General features: G+C 41.3%; 1 protein-coding gene and 1 long non-coding RNA gene across 6 annotated transcripts in view; one reads left to right on the forward strand and one right to left on the reverse strand.

Moving 5' to 3' along the window:
• Positions 1-19,617, reverse strand: part of Stxbp6 (syntaxin binding protein 6 (amisyn)) — a 222,635-nt gene that overhangs the window by 72,118 nt on the left and 130,900 nt on the right. The window lies entirely within an intron of this gene.
• Positions 1,961-8,325, forward strand: Gm33548. Of its 3 annotated transcripts, none has more exons than XR_381565.4 (3): positions 1,961-4,298; positions 7,792-7,887; positions 8,005-8,325. It is a non-coding gene; the product is annotated as a predicted gene, 33548 (long non-coding RNA). The 3 variants fall into 3 exon arrangements; XR_872730.2 differs by lacking the exon at positions 1,961-4,298 and adding an exon at positions 5,920-5,991; XR_381566.3 differs by lacking the exon at positions 1,961-4,298 and adding an exon at positions 7,447-7,487.

A 19,617-nucleotide genomic window follows, 5' to 3' on the forward strand; every position in this document is an offset into this window, starting at 1 on the left:
GAGCTCTATTTGTAACCCTGTATTGCTGTATTTGTCTTAGCTGTGTAATTGTCTTCTTTAGTGTTGTGCTGGATATTAAATCAAGGGCTTTAGAGATAATGAATTACCTCTGTGATGGTTTGTATATCCTTGGACCAGGGAGTGGCACCATCTGAAGGTGTGGCCTTGTTGAAATAGGTGTGACCTGGTTGGAATGGGTGTGTCACTGTGGGTGTGGGTATAATATCCTCACCCTAGTTGCCTGGAAGCCAGTCTTCCACTGGCAGCCTTTGGATGAAGACATAGAACTCTCAGCTCCTCCTGGACCATGCCTGCCTGTTGCTCCCACCTTGATGATAATGGACTGAACCTCTGCACCTGTAAGCCAGCCCCAATTAAATGTTGGTTTTTTTTTTTTTTATAAGACTTGCCTTGGTCATGGAGTCTGTTCACAGCAGTAAAACCCTAACTAAGATACCCCCTCCTCCCCCACATACTCATACACCCTTACCAACCCCAGTTTGTCTTTTCTTAGAAACATGGGTCTTGCTGTACATGGTGTGTCCATTTCAGGGGTGAGGTTTAACTGGAATCTGAAACAAGGAGGTCTGAATGACTTTTCCTGCTACAGAAATAGGCATGAGGGCACTAGCTACAGGTCTAGTACGTTTGGGATGTGATCTAAAGGTGTAAAAAGTAATGATTCCTTCAAATATGGTGGCCACTCTGGAGGATGCAGTAGAAGGATCACAAGTTTGAGGCTAGCACAGATATACAGTAAGTTCAAGTCTAGCATTTAAATAGTAAGATTGCATCTGACCAGAATAAAACTAGCTCTTTGGTTGGAGGAGAACTTCTGCCTTGGCAATTAGGAGATGTAACCTGTTAAGTATATTTTGTTCATCGCCTCCATTTCTTTGGAGACTCACCATGAGTACCTCTATGTTAATTAATATCTATAGAAAGATGCTTATATGTGACTATACCATGATAAGCCAATGCCAGTTTGACTATTGTATGTAAAAAACAAACAAACAAACAAACAAAAAACCCACTAACTTTATCTTAAAAGAAAAAAAGACACACCCCTCATTTGTCAGAAGCAGCAACTTTATTAGAAAACACTTCTCTGGGCCAGAGGAGGCAACCAAGCTACTGTGTCTCCCTAAAGTTTTTCCCCATCACTAGCGCCTTAAAACCTGTTCCATTAAAATTAAAACCTATCAGCACCACAAGTCTTCAAACATCCTTAATAAGATTTCTTATATAAGTGTAAATTTGAACCAATTTTTCTTCTATCTTCAGACAGATTTTTCTCCATTCCAAATAGTGAGAAAGCACTGTGGCCAAAGGTCTAGGACTTAGCTTTGATTTCCGATTTGCATCATAATAGAGTTCAGTATACCACTGGCCATCATAAGGCCTAACAAAGCAGTATCTTAATTAGCCTTTGGTGGCCCTCAGGAAGATCTGTAAAGAGGGAAAACCCTCCAGAGACTAGCAACAGTCAACAAGGTCACAGAGAAACTAAGCTGCCAAGATTTCCTCAAAGACTCGCTTGTTCAATTTTAGACCATCTGCTTGGCAGATGCCTCCTAGACATTCTCTAGCATAAACATGAAGTCCACAGAGATTTCGGAAGATACTCACTCATGAGTAAAGAACTCACCTAGAAAAAAAAAGATGAAAGACTTTTTGTGTACCTGGTAATACAAAACTATTTTAGCAAGTTAATACAATGAAAGAAAGCTATCAGGTATCATGAGGATTTTATATTAAATATTACATATTTTCTCAGCCACTGTGAACCTGAAGGTGATGATTCTGTATGATCCTGGGAACACACATTTTAGTATTCAAAGGCATTTGTAACATGTTACCCTGTATGACACGTGCACGTGTGTGTGTGTGCACGCACGTGTGCGCATAAACAAACATACACACAACCCACCACCATCAAAGAACCCAAGCACTACCAAAACTGTCGACTCTGAGCAGACTTAGACAAAATGACTAACATGGGGATTATAAGGACCACTCATATTATTATAAGGATAAAATTAATGTTTCCTGTGTGGACCCTTCATTTAGGAAGCCAGTAATGTAATTGAGAATACCAGGTTGAGATGACACTGTCGGTCTCAAACATTGAAATGATGACCTCTTGACACCAAGCCCGCCTTTCTAGATCCTGTCTACAAACAGCCTTGATGTGAGTCCATACCACTGCTGTCAACAACCCTTTTGTCACAGGTAGACCATGCTTGCCTATTCAGAAGTGCCCATCAGTAAAATCTGAACTATTGAGAAAGGATCTTTAGAGAATAAAGGTAAATTCTTTAAGCAAAGTGGATCATCATAAGTGAGTACAAGATGCCCAGTTCATTCCTATATTAATGAGGGTTCTCTGGAGAAATAAAACCAATGGGATTGGTAGATAGATACAGATATGGATATTATATTAACTAATTTATTAGGTTAGCTTTAAAATAGCAACAATACCAGTATCATGCCTGAGAGCTGAGAACATAATAGCTACTCAGTACTTGAGGCTGGGTGCCTCAGCAATTGGGGGAGCCCCTCAACAGCCCAAACATTAATGGGCAACCATTGGTTTCTAGTCCACAGTGAAAGCCTGGTTTTAATATCTGCAAAGGTTTCATCACCATCTTCACCATCATCACCATCACCATCACCATCACCTTGACTAGCACAGCTAATCAACTCAGCAGCAAGAGAGAAGACTAAAGAGCAAAAGAGGAAATGATCTCCTGCAACACCCAGTTTAATTGGACTGCTATCAGAAGATAACACACACAACTAGGGTGGTTCTTTCCACATCCATGGGAGCAATCCAGTCATTTCTTCAGGTGAGGCTTCACTCTCTACTTAGTAGTACACTGACATTACAACCAAACATCATAGCTCCCACTTACCCAGCCTATCTTTTTAGTCCACATTCCCATGTCTGGATTCAAGCCATACACAAGCAAAGCTCTTCCAACCTGTGTGCTGTTATTGCTCACACTAAATTTCAGCCTAGGATATCTTCCTGGATACCTTCTGAAAACATGAGGTGCTCACACACCAACTCCACATTCCTGCTCCACTACAAGACCCTCCTGGCTAATCCTGCTCACTGTCACGTCATTTCTCCAGGTATTTTTCTTAAGACTTGCTTTAGTACTTTGCTTAGTTTGTGCAGAAGCGCAAAAGAGATTCTTTTTTAAGCAAATGGTTGGTCTTATACTGTCAGGATTTTTCTCTTTTCTTTTCTTTTTTTAAATTCTAATTTCGTGGGTTAAATATTTTGTTATATATAGTTTATTTGTGTGATACAGCTGATTTAGAACCCCTAGGTAGGGACAGGGAGGCTTCATCAAAACTTGTAATAACTGAAAAATTTAAATTTAGAATACATGAAGGTCCCTCAAATGAGAACGTTCCCTGATAATGCTGTAGTGCAATCTGAATACTAATCATCCATGCAAAAATGGAAATGGTCCTTTACTCTCCAGGGTCTGCAGGTTAGAAAAGAACAAGCAAGAGCTAGCGATGGAGCTTAGTGGTACAGCACTTATCTAACACACATTCTCTCTCTCTCTCTCTCTCTCTCTCTCTCTTTCTCTTTCTCTCTCTCTCTCTAACACACACACATACACACACACACACACACGAAAGCAAAAAATGGTAGTTATATTTCTGTTCAGGCAGAGGTTTAACAAGCTAAGGCAATCATTAAAGGGAGCCAAATTCAAAAGTGGGCTTGAAGCAGGAAAGGAAAGGAAGTCTCTCAGGAGGTGGGATAAATACTGTAGTATGTAGAAGTGAATAGTAAATCCCATTCTCGGGAGAGAGAAAGTAAAGATGGAAATCTCTGGGGATCAGTAACAAAAGGGACAGGATCACAGTGACTTTGTCTCCGGGCTGGGGCTACCATGACAGCCAGGCAGAGGAAAGGTCAGGAAAGGTCAGTGCCCTTCTGCATGTGGGGTTGGTTTGTTTGTTTTTCTCTTCCATTAACTTCCCCCATGTCCTGAGGGCTCTTTGTAAGGTGATTTATTTTGCAGCTGGAAGTCCACTCTCTGGATGCTTCTTCCTTGCCTAAGAACAATGAGGATGTGGAGGAAGAACACTGGAACAGTGTCCAAACATAACAGACACTGACTCTATCTGCCCAAACTCCACTACAGTCCTTCCTAGGACACATCTGACAATCCATACACTGTCGCACCTGCCTTCAATAGGCAAGGAGCCTAATCTTGCTGACGTACAGGCGCAGACATCCTCGACTGACAATTTTCTCTCCTAGGGATGAGGTAATGGAATTCCCGACTACAATCTAAAATTAGTCCATATTGAACACTCCAATTGGGAGCTTTCAAGTCTGAAGCAATATGAGTTTTGAAGGCAATACCCTATTGGTTTCTTTGTTCTTGGTAGATTGCTCACTTTTGCCTTAGGGGAAGTGCACGGGAGGGTTTTGTGTGGTGCTCTGAATGGTGAATGAGGGTCCATGGCAAGAAGACTTGTAGGTTTCCTCAAGTTACGATCGAGAGAAGCTGAACGGTACAGCCACTGAGATCGGAAGTCCAGATTTGTGTCAACATGGGCTCCTCAGACCAGTGGTGTCCATTTGAAGTCAACGCTACCAGAGATGATTGTACAGGTTTGTTCTAAAGAGAAGTGCCAATGGGGAAGCGGTATATGAGCAGGTAATGTCATATCAAATTCATTCTTGGTAAGTCACCTAAAAGCATTGCTTCTAAACAAGAAAAGATTGTCACGGAGACTTCTGTCCCAGTTCTACCCACAGAAACAGACCTCTCTTACATTGCAGGTCAACTCCCATCCATGCTGTCTTGCTTATTACCGTCAAAGCTAAGCAGGCCACTATATAGTTCATGCATTATGACAGGGAGAAGGTCATCTCTATTAGAAAGACAAAGCTAATTAGTGGCTTTTGTTTTTCCCTATGAGAAAAAGGTTATTTGCTGAGAGAATAAGTAAAGGTTTTATGTAGAAATGAAAAAACAAACAAACAAAAAAAGGTTTCCTGATGGGGGCTCAAAAAAGTATGTTTTCCTGGGGTTCCAGGTCTACACTGTTCAAAGAATTACAAATAACCCTGTTGCCTCCAAGAGAAGACTGCCATTTTCTGCTGACTTTCTGCCAGGAAGACAAGCTTCTTACTAACCTGACTTTTCAGTGGAGGTCAATGTTTCTGTTGTCCAATCATCCTGGATTTCGTCTTGTTCATCAGGGGACAAAACTACATCAATGCCATAAGATTTGATCTAAAATATATATGTCCCCTCCCCTGGGATGTCTGTCCATGTAGAGAAGCATCTTGTGCACCAACACTGGGTGTAACTAAGAACAGCCACAATAACCTGAAGGTGACATCAGAGAGCAGAGAGGACTGGGAATCGGGAGAATTTGGGTAATTGCTGCCTCTCTGTCTATGAACATGGAGCATTTCCCGTTTGAGTCTATTTATCAACTTTAACATTGAACTTTGGTCAGAAAGACACGATGAACTCCCTCTAGTCTTAACCTTTTTTTGTTTCTGTTTTTTTGAGACACAGTTTCTCTCTATAGCATTGGCTGTCATGGAACTTACTTTATAGACCAGGCTGTCCTTGATCTCACAGAGATCCACTCTACCTATTGAGTGCTGGAATTAAAAGGTGTGTGCCAACATGCCTGACTCAAGTCTTTCTGTGATCCCAAAAGAAATACATACTGACACTGTGGCGCCCATTTTCTCAGGTCCAAATGCCTTCCTAATAAGGTGAGAAACAAACTTTGATGGTTTCTATCTGCTTAGCTCAGGGAGTGGTACTATTATGAGGTATAGCCTTGTTGAGTAGGTGTGTCATAGTGGGAATGGGCTTTAAGACCCTCTTCCTAGTGGCCTGGAAGCCAATCTTCTAGAAGCTTTAAGATGTAGAACTCTCAGCTCTGTCTGTACCATGCCTGCCTGGACACAGCCATGATCCTGCCTTGCTGGTAATGGAATGAACTATAAGCCAGTCCCAATTAAATGTTGTCCTCATTAGAGTTGCCTTGGCCAAGGCATCTGTTCATACCAGTAAAACCCTAACTAAGACACAAACACGTCAAAGGACTTCTGAAGTATCACAGAAAGATATATACATGTGCTAATCAAAGAAGAACATGTGAAATAGATATTTTCAATGTCCAACATTCAGGCTGTCTTTAACTCCTTATATACAACCATTCTGCAAAGACTTACATAAGATGCATAAAGGGAGGTCCAGACTTGCAGCTTCCTCTACATGGCTAAGGAGACATGACTGAGAGTAGGGTTCAGGAGGTCTCTTGGCAGAAAAGGAGTTTCATACTATGAGAAAGTTTTCTGCTGGGAATGGCAAAACCCTATGCTCATAAATTTCCTGAATTCTCTTGGAGTGAATCAGAGCTGCATATGAGATATGCATGTAAATTTTCCCTCACTTAAGAGGAAGTAAAATAGCCAAAATATGGATCACAAAGTAGCATGAATTTTTTTCATCTAGAAAATCTAAAGGCACAATTAACATTCATTGGGAAAATGTTTATTGTGTACATAGTGAAAGGAAGGTGACAGTGATGCAGTTGGGGACACAATACGGGAAGTAGACAAGGTGACACAGCACAGCTGGACTCCTCAGGAAGATGCACCTCGGAAGAAAAGGCCAAGTCCTTGACTGCTAGAATCTAGGCAGACCATCAGAAATGCCACAGTACACAATTCTTAATACCGCATTGTCATAGGATTGGGTATCAGGGGTGTGAAGAACAAACTGAATTCAATGGTGATGTGGAGAGGTAATAAGCTGAGTTCATCTTCTTTATGGAAGACGTATCCTTCCGGTCTGTTGTCCCCAAGAGAAAGTTCAAGGGAAGCAAAGCACGAAGCAGAGCCTCTTTCCCCAAACACTTTTCTCATTTCACAAGGAAACAGATGAACTTCACTAATGGGGGAGGACTGGTCCAGCATACACCGATGCATTCAGTCCGAGAGGAGCTTCTCCTTTCAGATTGCCCTGAGATAGGGAGAATCTGAAGCTGATGCTCATCCTGACCATGAAGCCACTGTACTGTCTATGTCCAAACTAAATGCTTAGGAAGTAATCTTCTTAAATATATATTTATATTCTAAAGTAGAACTCTAGACTTCCTGGTCTCATTTCCTGGCCTTAACACAAAAGCACTATTATTTTCTCAAAAGGGAAATTATTGCAGCATCCCTAACCGGACTCTGACAATTCCTGTTTGCCCCCGTCCTCTTCCTTCCCTTGAGAGAACATAGTGGATTCCAGCTGACACTGATGTGCGCAGCTCAGGGGCTGGCAGCATCAGACCTCTGTTTAAACTGCGAGAAGAGCACTTCTGAGCAAGAACAGTTAGCAGCGCTCACCCCCAAGATCTGCTCCCATCAACAACACAGCTGCGGGGCAGGTTTATTTCATTTTAAAACAGGAGTCAAAAGCGTCAGATTGGTAATTGGGCATTTAATTGGGGAGGTGAAAGTACTTGCTAGATTTAACAGCTTCAACAGGTAATGTTTAAGAACAGGGAAAATTAGAGAGGTGATGCCTGGGATGCAGATGGAAAGCCGATGGATTCTGGCACTAGCTTAACACCCATGGTGGCCGAGAGGTGTACGGATACTGAGCGTTCTTAAATTGCCTTCCTTGTCAGTGGTCATCGGAACATTTTACATCCCCCCCCCTTGGCACTTCAGAAAAGTGCTCCATTTAATGCTCAATTGTTCAATAAAGAATACTCATTTTTTTTCTACAGGGGAATGGCAAGCACGACCTTCTTTAATACCGCAGAGAAGCAGCAATGAGCACCTGTGAGCACCTGTGCACTCTGGCATCTGGCAGACAGCTTGAGGTCTGTTAATTGAAAGGGATGGTTCCTCATGATGGCCAATTCCCAAATCCCTCAAAAGCACTTACAAATGCAGTCGATACCCAGGGACTCATTAGGCTTTTGTTAATCTTATTTTAGATGGACGGCACATTTACATGATTCAAAAATAAGATGCTAAGACATGACTCCTGCATCTGTGTCCATTGTAGCCTCCCCCAGCCTGAAGCAGGCTGGTACAAACCTTGTGGCCACTGAGGTGGGGCCACCTGTGGTGCAGCTTTTTCGGACTTGGCTGGCTCCTCTTTGAAGTGACAACTGCCCTGCTCTTCTGCTACCTGGAGAGGCTGAACCTGTCTTCCTGAGAGATTCCCGAATAAGCAACCAGCCTGGAGACCAACAAAGTGCTGACAGAATGGCTCCAGGCACCAAGAGTGGACTGGGGGACAGGGGACAGGGGACGGGGGGGTCGCCTTCCCCCTTATAAGCACAAACTCTCAGGCCTTGAACAGAAACATGTCTTGGTCTCCATTATCTTCTCTCGCAGTCTAAGTCTCTTTCAGCCCCAGCCTGCCTCCCAGGGGTACCCGGTTCAGGTAGGCCGCGGGCTGGCAAACAACAGTCAGTCAGTCTTAGCCGTTTCCCTTCTTGTACTACAGTTTCTTCATGTGGAAGTGACACACATGAACAAGCATTCTCATTTCCCCTTTACACCCAAGGATAAAGGTTTTACTTGCTATAAACAATACTGAATCTTCGAACCCTTTTTTTAGATTCACAGAGGTAGAAATTCTCAAGTTCCTCTTATTGCCACATATTAACTGTACATTATAGTTGCTTTCACAGTAGCCTTTCATGCTTGCACATAACATGTTTCCCTCATATTCATCCTTACTCCCCTCACTCATTTCTCCTCTTGCTTCCTCCAACCCCCTTTGTCCACTCATGCACTCACCCAGATCTTCACCTTCAACTTCTCATCATCTTTTATCTGCCTTAGTCTCCACATGAGAGAAAAGGCTGTAGTTGTCTGAGCCTGGCTTATTTCACCTACCACAGGATCTGAGGCATACATCTTCCTTTAAAAAAAAAATGAAATAAATGTCTTTCTTTACAGCTAAGCAATACTTCCGTTTAATTTTTTTTCATCTATTCATCTAAGGATGGATGGCTCCCAGGGTTAGGGTTAGGGTTAGGGTTAGGGTTGTATTTTATGGTTTCAATATTATCAGCCAGCCAGGAAGTCTGTCCTTATCCTAACCCCTTTCTAAGTATTTTTGTGATGCAATTAATTTTTTATGTTTATCTACTGCATCTATTGAGAATTCGAAATTATAGGTAAATGATGAATGCAGGGATCCCTCTCCCAGGGATGAGCCTCCTAATTTGTCATCTAAAACAGAGAGTCTTCAGAACAACATATATGCAAAGAAATAAAAATGGACTTTGCAGGTTTTATCATTTGTGTATACATACACGAACATATGCACTTACATAGAAAAATATATTCATTCATATGTAATAATAATCAAGCAAGAAGCAGCTACCAGTTTGAGTATGGAAGGAATTGGAGAGAAATTTTCGAGGGGCTGGAAGGAGGAAAGGGAAGGGGGAAGTGATACAATTGTATTTTAATAAATTAAAAAATATGATATAAAGCATGAATCTAATTAAAAATGTCCAGATGGCAAATGCTTCTATATTGTTTACTAACACTTGAACATTTTCCTCACAGACTTGAGATACTGCCTCTAGCACACACCAGTCTTTCCTTTCATGTATATTGAATATAAATTCTAATACAGAAGTGGATGCTCACAGCCACGCACTGGACTGAGCATGGGGTCCCCAATGAAGGAGCTAGAGAAAGGACCCAAAGAGCTGAAGGGGTTTGCAGCCCCATAGGAGGAACAACAATATGAACTAACCAGTACCCCCAAAGCTCCCAGGGACTAAACCACCAACCAAAGAGTGCACATTTTGGGATTCATGGCTCCAGCTTCATATCTAGCAGAGATTGGCCTAGTCAGTCATTAGTGAGAGGAGAGACCCTTGGTCCTGTGAAGGCTCTATACTCCAGTGTAGGGAAATGCTAGGGTCAGAAAGCAGGAGTGGGTGGGTTGGTGAACAGGGGGAGGGTGGAGGGGATAGGGGGTTTTCTGGCGACAAGGGCGGACCAGGAAAGGGGATAACATTTGAAATGTAAATAAAGAAAATATAAAAAAAGAAAAAAAAAACGAAAAAAGAATGCAAATTCTACATGTAGGCTTCAATCTTACCTAATAACTGATCTCAGGTGGACAGAAAACCCAAACTCAAGTACACAGTGACCTCTTCTGAAACTGACTTCTCCACAAACCTGCCAGGATGTTCATCCATAAGAAACACTTCATTTTGATCACTGGTCACTTACCTATTTCAGTTCAAAAATTGCTTTTTTCCTTAGAGATATGTGGACAATTTATGTAAATGATACAACTAGGAAGGGTCTAAAGAAACTTCTACCTATGCTCATTCTCACTGTAAAACGGTGAGCAAGAAAGGATAATTTTTATGAAAACACAGATGCTTAACATCCTTGTTGTACAGTGCTTGGCATGAACAGCCATGTGCCTCAGATTTAATGAGACTAGGAATTTTACGAAACAATAAAATGTACAAACCAAAAAAGAAAGAATAAAAACTAAAGAAAGAAGGAAGGAAGGAAAGGAAAGGAAAGGAAAGGAAAGGAAAGGAAAGGAAAGGAAAGGAAAGGAAAGGAAGAATAAAGATAAAAAAAAAAAAAAAAAACAGGACAAACAAGGAGCCAATAATCAAGAAATGAAACAACAACAAATGCCTCCAAGGATGGCATGTAGGTCATTCCTGATGGCAGGAATATAAATTGCCCATCCCCCCAAACGACTAATATTATGACTATGATATGATAAGAGTCATTTCAAAGTCAGCAAAGGTAAAAACACACACACTTTTATTCTGACACTGTAGACAACAGCCAAGTTACAGAGCCCTCTGGTTACCCAAAATCTGTGAAGGGACGATGAAAAATTTAGCCGATGAAATCATGGAGATTTCTTTGGCTAAAAGAATGAAACTATGTCATCTGCAGGAAAAGGAGTGGAACTTAGGTCATCATGTAAAGTGGAAAAAAGACCCAGAAAGGCATGTTTCCTCTCACATGTACAACGTAGCAGTGCAGGGAGACAGGAAAGAAGGGGGACTCATAGGAAAAGAAGGGGACCAGGAGGAGAGGAAGAGGGCAAGCAGAGAGGATAATACTGTAAATGTAAATGAAAATATCTCAATGAAGGATGATGTTTTTGCAACTAAAATGCCAGATAATATATTCAAATTTCTTTTTTTTCTTTTTTTATTACGTATTTTCTTCAATTACATTTCCTATGCTATCCCAAAAGTCCCCCACACCCTCCCCCCCCCACTCCCCTACCCACCCATTCCCATTTTTTGGCCCTGGCGTTCCCCTGTACTGGGGCATATAACGTTTGCCTGACCAATGGGCCTCTCTTTTCAGTGATGGCCGACTAGGCCATCTTTTGATACATATGCAGCTAGAGTCAAGAGCTCTGGGGTACTGGTTAGTTCATAATGTTGTTCCACCAATAGGGTTGCAGATCTCAATAACAATTTTAACCACATAAGTGATGCCACTGAAATAGGGAAGCACCTTCATTCATTTTAAGGAGAAATAAATTTCCATCCGCTCAGTTCCTCACCCCTATTAAATAATTAATAACTAATAATATTTAGAAAACAATGATCATTTATTCCCATAGCTCTCTATATATGTGTTTATTGTATATATAAAGAAATACTATGTGGCTCTTCTTTATACAAAGGACAAGAGAATAGAGAAGCACAAGGAATTCTATACCCTAATGCTTCTCCTCTAATCTGCTTGGTACTGGAATAAATACTTAGTATCAAGATATTATTAATTCCAGAATAGAATCAAGACTTTTGTGCATGTTATGCCCTAGGCTTTCTGCTCTGGATTGATGTTTCTCATTCCGACCCTATCATCTCATTTGATCCTGGCTGGCAGAGCTGCACTCTGTGAACAATGAACACTCAGGTGGACAGAATGATCCCACAGCAGGAGCAGCAGGGCATCTCCTGTGGGGTCCCCAGGCTCACAGAGCACTCAGTTAGGTGTGGGCTGCCACCTGTTCTACACCAGCTACTGATATGGGAGCAAACCTTGGGTGATGTATTTCTCCTTCTTTCAGTTTGCTTGGTGCATATTCTCTGTCTTCATCTATTGAATGGTGAGCCACCTGTACCAGCAGACTTGAGAGCTATGTACTCGGAGTAGAGACTGGAAACAGCTGTGAGCAAAAAGCTAAGAGACTGTGTGAGGGACTGGTAATCACTGCTTCTCACAACCTAACTTGTTCGTCTCCATCTCCATCCACTTCCTCTTCCTCCTCCTCCCACTTCCTCCTCTTCTTCCTCTTTTCAGTGCCAAGATAGGCCAGGAACAAAGAATCCTAGACTTTCTCAGAAAACATAAAATAAAGTGCCATCTCTTGGAGGTCCACAGGTGTTGAGTTCACATCCATAGGATTCATCCCATACTACACCCATTGCCACAGGCATGACTGAGGCTTAGTGTATCAAAGGCTCCAGAGAGGAAAAAGTCCGCTGTGCATATGAGAAATGTGTTGGAAGTGGTAAAAATGGATCTATGGGTGTGAGCCACTGCTCCCCACCATGTGGTGCTAGAGACTTGGCATAAGAATGTAAAATAAAAAGCAATAAAATTAAAATAAAATAAAAGGGAATATAGTAGCAAAATACTGGAATTAGCTCAGTTCATATCTACAGGAGAGATGCTTATTGAAAATCATCAGATGAAAAACAGTGGACTTGTATGATGAGCCAATGTTTATGGTACATTTATTCTCTCTTGTCACAGTTCTAGGAAGAAAAGAAGGGGGAGAAGGGATAACTAGAGGGCAGAGAAACTGGTTGAGTTGGTGACAGTGTGAGACAACTCCAATTTCTGAAAGGTTAGAAGAGTCCCATTTCATAGGTGTTTGCATGTCCTCTAGGCTCTGCCCAAGAGTTACCTAGTAACAGCCAGGTGGGAACCTGGCTAAGTATATATAAAAGGACTGTTGGCTGCCCTGCACCACACCCTTCTTTTTTCCTCTCCTCCCCCTTCCTCCCCATCTGTCCACTCCATCTCTTCATTTTCTTATTGCCTCCCAATGTGTTCCTGACCGGCCTCTTCCCTTATTTCTCTCTCCTTCTATCCTTCTCTGTCTCCTTTCTTTCTCTGCCTCTACTCCCTTCCCCAGACCCTCTTCCTATGTCCCAAATAAGCTTTATTTTTTACCAGCCCTGTCCTATGGCTGATACCTGGGAGGTGGGGAGGGATATGTCTCTCAGCATAGACCCACCAAGGCACCCCCTCCCACCGCATCATGCCACTGTCATTTTATAAAAAAAATATCAATAGGGCTTTTCTGCATTTCTTTCCTGAGAGTATTCTTTGTCACTGCCTCAAAATCTATACTGCAAGGGTCATGTCCAGATGTGACCGTATCATTTCAGACATTGTCCCTGCTGTCTTTTTACTGCCATCCGCGTTTTCTTCTAGAGACTATACTTTGCAGGTGATGATGTAAAGCCTTCTGGGTTTTGTCTGTAAATCTAACAGAATGCAGTGCTGGGAGCGACAAGAGCAGATTGTGCTATGTTCAGTATTTGAAGGCTGCTAGTTCAAGGGTGAGACTCAAAAAGCACCATTCTGAATACCTTTCTTGGTATATTGGCTTTCTGAATATTTCCATCTTCCCCAGGCTGTGGTGGGTGGCCAGAGTTCTATCCAGCAGATGCAGTTTATAACAGAATAGTCTTTTCATTACAGGAGAAAAGAAAACACTGTCCAGAGAATGGACTTTAGAAAACAACACAAGTTAATGAGATGTTAGCGTTACAGGAAGAGAACATTTGAACTAAAACAAATGTTAAGGATGACAAATGTGAAACAACACAGATGCTATCCACACAATCAGAATGTCTGAAGCAAACAGGACTGGCCAGTGATGTCCGTGTACAGCCACTAATGAGTGGGAATGGCTGGCGATAGAAGAATTTACTATAACGCCATGGAAGCGGGAGCACAGACTAGGATGTCACTGAGCACAGTTCTCAGTAAGAACAGGGAAGTGAGGTTTGCTGTTGTGACTGCTGTTTGATTGCTTTTCAGATAAGGACTTCTTATATTGGCTGGGCAGATGCTGAACTTGATTAGTAGCTCAGGCTGGCCTCCAACTCATGATTTTACATTAGGTCCCTGAGTAGAGTATAGGGATTACAGGTATGGGTTACCATGACCGGCATGGTGTGTCACTTGCACGGCTGGTCTGTGTAGGGCAACATAACTAAAATGATGGGACAAGACACAATTCTGTGCAACTCTGAACATGAGGGGAAAGAAAGGAGGATTCAGGGCCAACTGGATGGTGATGTATAGGAAAGACATGTGAGTATCTTCATAAGAAGATTCATCCCAGCTTGCTGGAGATGGCAAGCAGACACTTGTAAAATGTTTCCTCCATCCTGCACTGTGGCAATGTCTTGTCTTTCTTGGAGGGATTTTTTTCTTAACCTGTCAAGGCAGGCTCCGATGTAAAGTGGCCCATAACACCTAGCCCCCTTCTGAGTAGTGGGTTATGAGTAGGGTTCCCATACTTAGAAACCTAGCTCTGCGTTAATTAGTCAAGATGCCTGAGCCTCGAGGGCAAAACTGTTCTGTAACCTTCTCACACCCAGCAAAAGGACAAGCATGGCCTGCCTGTCTGCAGAGCTCTGCTCTGTGCCAAGCCTGCACAGGGCGGCACGCACTCTGCTCTTTCTCTCGTGCCTCAAGGGTTTGACTCAGTAACTTTCTCTGCTTCCTGACACTGCCCCTACGAATGCTTCACAAAACTTCAAACAGAGAATAAACAGAGCCCGAGTAGCTCTAGATTTCCAGAACATCATACATTCATTTGTTCATAGAATCAGTAAATGTTCTTTCCTTTTTAATATTCATGATAGATGAATATTAATGAAGCTTAAAAACTAAACTGCATCATGGAACTTTGTAGGATAATGCAATGCGAGTAATTACTGCCAAAAAGAAGGAATTGGTTAAATGCTCTGCAATATTTTCATATAGAACCAAATACAATGCTATAAAATACAGCGGCATGGAAAGATGGTCAGGGGCTGAAGGTGCTGTGTATGAATCTCCTTATACTATAAAAGGCAAGCACTTTCCTGTGTATGAATATACTCCAAATGTTTTCCTCTGCATATTACTTCTCTAAACTTCTTGAAGTTTCTATGAACACACATTTTAAAACAAACAAAAACAAAACAAAAACCTCTCCTCTAACATAGAATATGTTGAGACTTATAAAAAATGTATCTGTACTGATGTCTTGCTATAAAGTGCACATTGTGTTTCGGTTTCCTTAGTTAGCATGTCTTTGCTCTAGTAGGATCCCATCAAGGACACTGATACTTTAACAATAGAAAATATACTGCTAAGAAATTGTCATGAGATAAAGCATAAAACTACACCACTGATAGAACAGTGTCTGTGAGCGGTTGCAGCTACGGAGAGGTCTGCCCTAAGTGAGCTGTCTCGATCAGTAACCCCTGTTTCCTATGATGCTCGGGTAGAATGGTTTTAAAGGCTACTATTAGAAGTGAAAAACTGACCAAAGATTCAGCTTATTGCAGAAAAACGATCTGCTCCACTCATTGGCACAGAATTGGTGGCCAGGAAGCATCTCGTGCTGCTGAGAGCGGTGTCTGAGCTGGCTTAGTGACCAGCTATTTGTGCTTCTGTACTGCCTAACCCCTGAATTCTTCCACAGCTAATGGAAATATCAGATGACCCTTCTCCAAAGAGAACACTTTATAAAAATGTTTTGAGTCAGAACTTTTCCTGCATACAGCACGCTCTTAAGTAACAGGCAAACAAAAGGGTGTGATGCTGTGTTGAGAACACCCCCCCCCCAAAGCTTCTGTCCCCAAAGGCTGCTTCCCGTTGCTTTTCATAAGAAACCACAGAATCATGCTTCAGGGTGTAACTGTCCAGTTATCTTTGTAAAATGGGCACGCCTTTTTTCAGAACAAGAGAGCTGAAATAAGCCAGGAAGAGTTGATGGATTCATATCTATCAGCCACTTACTTTCTGTAGAGTGGGGCAAGTTTCGGACCCACATAATCTGTAAAAGCTGGGGGGGGGGAACCCTTTGGAATAATGCCTTTATGCCTTATCACACTCATATCTACAGTCATAATATTAACAAAGTTTGGATAAAATCACCTGAAGAACAGCTACAAACAGTGTTTGATTCCCACGTTTCATTCATAGCAAAAATGCCGGTAGGTATCTCCATTTCTGAATAGAGATTGCCATTTTCAATCCCAATGGCATTTTAAAGTGCACGTCAAAGGATTTCTATTTTGACTATTTACCTATGGACAATAAATCTCAAATAGTTGTTACACCAAGATCAACAACAATAAAAAATTGAGAACTATCTCCAAATAAGCCAAGAGCCAGAGATAACCCTGTGGCTTTCTTTTAGGACTTGGTGATTGCTGAGGCCTCAAACGACTTCACGTAGCAGCTGACCAAAGCCATGTATGTATCACTGAGACATGTAGATGTGCAGTATCTGATGCTAATACTGTGTACAACCCACTACTTTCCCAGTGTTGCTTCTTGAAGATACATTCAAATTTCTGAATCTGAAAGCTATGACTGTGCCTTGAAGTGGGTTCTGCCTTTATGTGGAAAGTGACATCACAAAAGTAGAGAAACTTCTTTTTCTGCCAGCTACCACTATGTGCAAAAATGTGAGAAATTAAGTGGTTTGGATTCACTGGGAATGGTAAGATATTTTAACTTACTCCTTATAAATTTGCTGTTTACCATTATTAATATGTTTTAGTTTTCTCTATAGTTTACATGTTGCATGTCTTCCCATATGCTTTAGTTAGGGTAGCTTTTTCCTCAGAGCACAACTGTCTGATGAGTAATAATAAAAATAATAATGATGATGATGATTTGATGAGTTATTTACTTCTCTGCATGCTTCATAATTAATAAATGGTATAAAGGAAACTAGTTGCACAAGCCTGAAATCCCAGCATTTGAGAAATTGAAAAGGGACGAAGGCAAGTTCAAGGCCAGCCTGAGCTACAGAGAGAGAAGAGTCTGTCTTCAAAGATGAAACATGAGAAGGGGAGAAGGGGAGGGAGAAGGAAAGGAGAAAAGAGGAAGAAATTGTGATGTATCTATTATAGTACACTCTGAAATTACCCTCAGTGAATGCTAGCTCTGCAATTCAGTGTATTTAAAACTTTGATTTGGAGTGGGCAGATGCAGATGTGACCAGTTTTCCAAGTTTTGTCTATATGATTCTAGTTGAGACATTTAGAGCTCACCATTCATACATACAAATATTACATATATATGTATATATGTAATAGCTCATTATTTCAAAGATCAGCAATGATGTATACTGTGATTGTTAGTAGAGGGCCTACTATACAATAAATGTTCAATAAATGCAGCTTATTTTAATAAAAATCATCTTTGGAAAGCTTTGGATATCTAGAGCCCATCAATAATTCATATTAGATATTATATTTTATTCTGGAATTTGTTGGCTAAAGCATCCTATTTCAGAATGCCAATGATTTTATTCACCTTCATAAGCTGACATTTCACACTAGCTTTAAAGATTTAGCTCTTATCCCACATTTCAGAGAGCCTGAACTTACACAGAATTTTCAAGAATATTACCATTTCCTAACAATTTAATCTTTTCTCACATGACTTTAAGCTACTTAGGATTTAAAAATATGCATAATTCAACTTTTAAAATACTTAATAGGAGGGGTAAGTTGCTTGTCAAACTAACATGAGTATTAAAGTTCACTGTTCATGTATAAAACAGAAGCCAGGTATGGTAATAGGTAGTCAGGATCAAAGCACTGGGAGGCAGCGAACCTAGACTACAGGCCATCAAAAACAAAACAAAACAAAAACAAAAACAACAAACAAAAAATCTCAAAGGATAAAGTTGATAGTGCCTCAGGAATGAGATCTGAGGTTGTGCTCTGGCCTCCATATCCATCTGCACAGACCCTGCTCCATCCCACAGCGTGCTCTAGTAAGACAAAAAATGTAGATTATAACCAAAGGCTGCTAACAGTCAACCTTTATTTTTTGTTTGTTTTTAAAACTTATTTATTTATTTTTACTTTATTGTGTGTGTATTCTGCCTGCAATGTATGTCTGTCCTTCCTATGCATGCAGGACCCTCAGCGGCCATATGAGGGCATTGAAAACCCTTCAAATGGAGTGAGAGAGTTCTTAGATACTGTATGGGTACTGGGAACTAAACCGAGGTCCTCTGAAGAGAAGCCCATGTTCTTAAGTATTTAATTATCTCTCTCTAGCATCTGAGGGAGACAGTTTACAGGAACACCTAAATCTAGAATCAACAGATAAGTGTTTTGCATGAAGTGACAATGTATGTGTACACAGCTTAAGCATATCCTCCCATAGAGCTCAGATAATCTCTACATTGCTCTTAACTCTTTATACCACACATAGGCTGCATAAGCAGTTCTCACACTGGCTTCTTTACGAAGTCAGAAGAAAGCCCATACACATTAAGTACAGATTCAATATACACGGTTTGCAGATTTCCGTCTGAGATTGCTGAATCCACAGGTGAGGCGACACGTCACAGATGGGCCAGCTGTGCAAAGCCATGCTGTCTCCTCCTAGACACTCTCACAGAGGCAGCAAACACTTTGCTGGAAACATGAAACCTCTTCATCTCTGTTTCTAGACATGGAACTAACATGGAACCAGAGACTGCAGTCTAACGTCTGCCCCTCCCTAAGTGACATCATGCTCAGAGCATGGATGAGCACAGACTTTGGCAGGAAAAGTATTTTATTTCTACACAACCATGAGCTCTCTACAGTTAACATCTCAGCATTCTCATGCCACACACACTCTTTGGTACTTAATGCAACCCTTATTAAATGGATCTTTTGTTGAAAGGATCCCTGTTTTCCCCCTCAGTATCACCAAAATCCTAAATCTGCTAATTTGAAGTCACTGGAAATTAAATAATTTCAACGGAAGGCCAATCATATTTTGGTTAATACTGATACCGTTAATTATTTCCTTGTGGTCACTACCCAACTCTGTGTACAGCGAAACGAAGAAAACATTTTTTTCCAAGTTTATTTTAGAGAAAATTTACTTTGTTCATTGCTCTTTCCTAAAACCTATATTTGGATTCAGCAGCCAGTGGTCTGAAACATTAATGGGGCTTTCCACGGAGCCATTAGCTTTTTTTCTTTCTGTTTTGCAAACAGGGCTTATTAAATCTTTGCTGGAGGCACTGGGGGGATGAAGAGTACTGAGAATGTGCTGATGTGAAAGGTTTCGCAGAACTCAAGCAAATCATTTCTGATTTGCCATAATTCCACAACAGGAACGACCATGATGCATGCTGCTTGGATGGCAAATACAGACTCTTAACACGCAGAACATGGTTCAGGAAAACAGGAGCCCAGCCTTCCCCTGCACAGACTTCCCTTCAAATGCTTTCCAGTCAGTGTAAGGGATGAGTCTTTGTGCTAGGACAGCTTACAGCAACCCTACTAGCAGACCAGAATACATGAGTGTGTATTTTA

Source organism: Mus musculus, chromosome 12, assembly GCF_000001635.26.
Source record: "Mus musculus strain C57BL/6J chromosome 12, GRCm38.p6 C57BL/6J".
Classification (NCBI taxonomy): domain Eukaryota; kingdom Metazoa; phylum Chordata; class Mammalia; order Rodentia; family Muridae; genus Mus; species Mus musculus.